Here is a 255-nt window from a genome sequence, read left to right as displayed (position 1 = left end):
TTGTGGTTCCTAGAGTCTCCAAAAGTAGAGAGCAGAGCGTTCAGCTATCAAGCTCCACTCCTGTGAAACCAGGTTCCAGTTTGGGTTCAGGAGGCAGACACCATTTATGCATTTAAGAGTAAGCTTAAGACTTTAATCTTTGATAAAGCTTATATGTAGGGCCTTTTTTGTGCTGCTATAAGCCTAGACTGCAGGGGGACTTCCCATGATGCACTGAGCACCTCTCTCCTCCTTCTCTCCATCTGTATGCAACCT

Source organism: Etheostoma spectabile, chromosome 4, assembly GCF_008692095.1.
Source record: "Etheostoma spectabile isolate EspeVRDwgs_2016 chromosome 4, UIUC_Espe_1.0, whole genome shotgun sequence".
Taxonomy (NCBI): Eukaryota; Metazoa; Chordata; class Actinopteri; order Perciformes; family Percidae; genus Etheostoma; species Etheostoma spectabile.
This window is presented reverse-complemented; position numbering follows the sequence as displayed.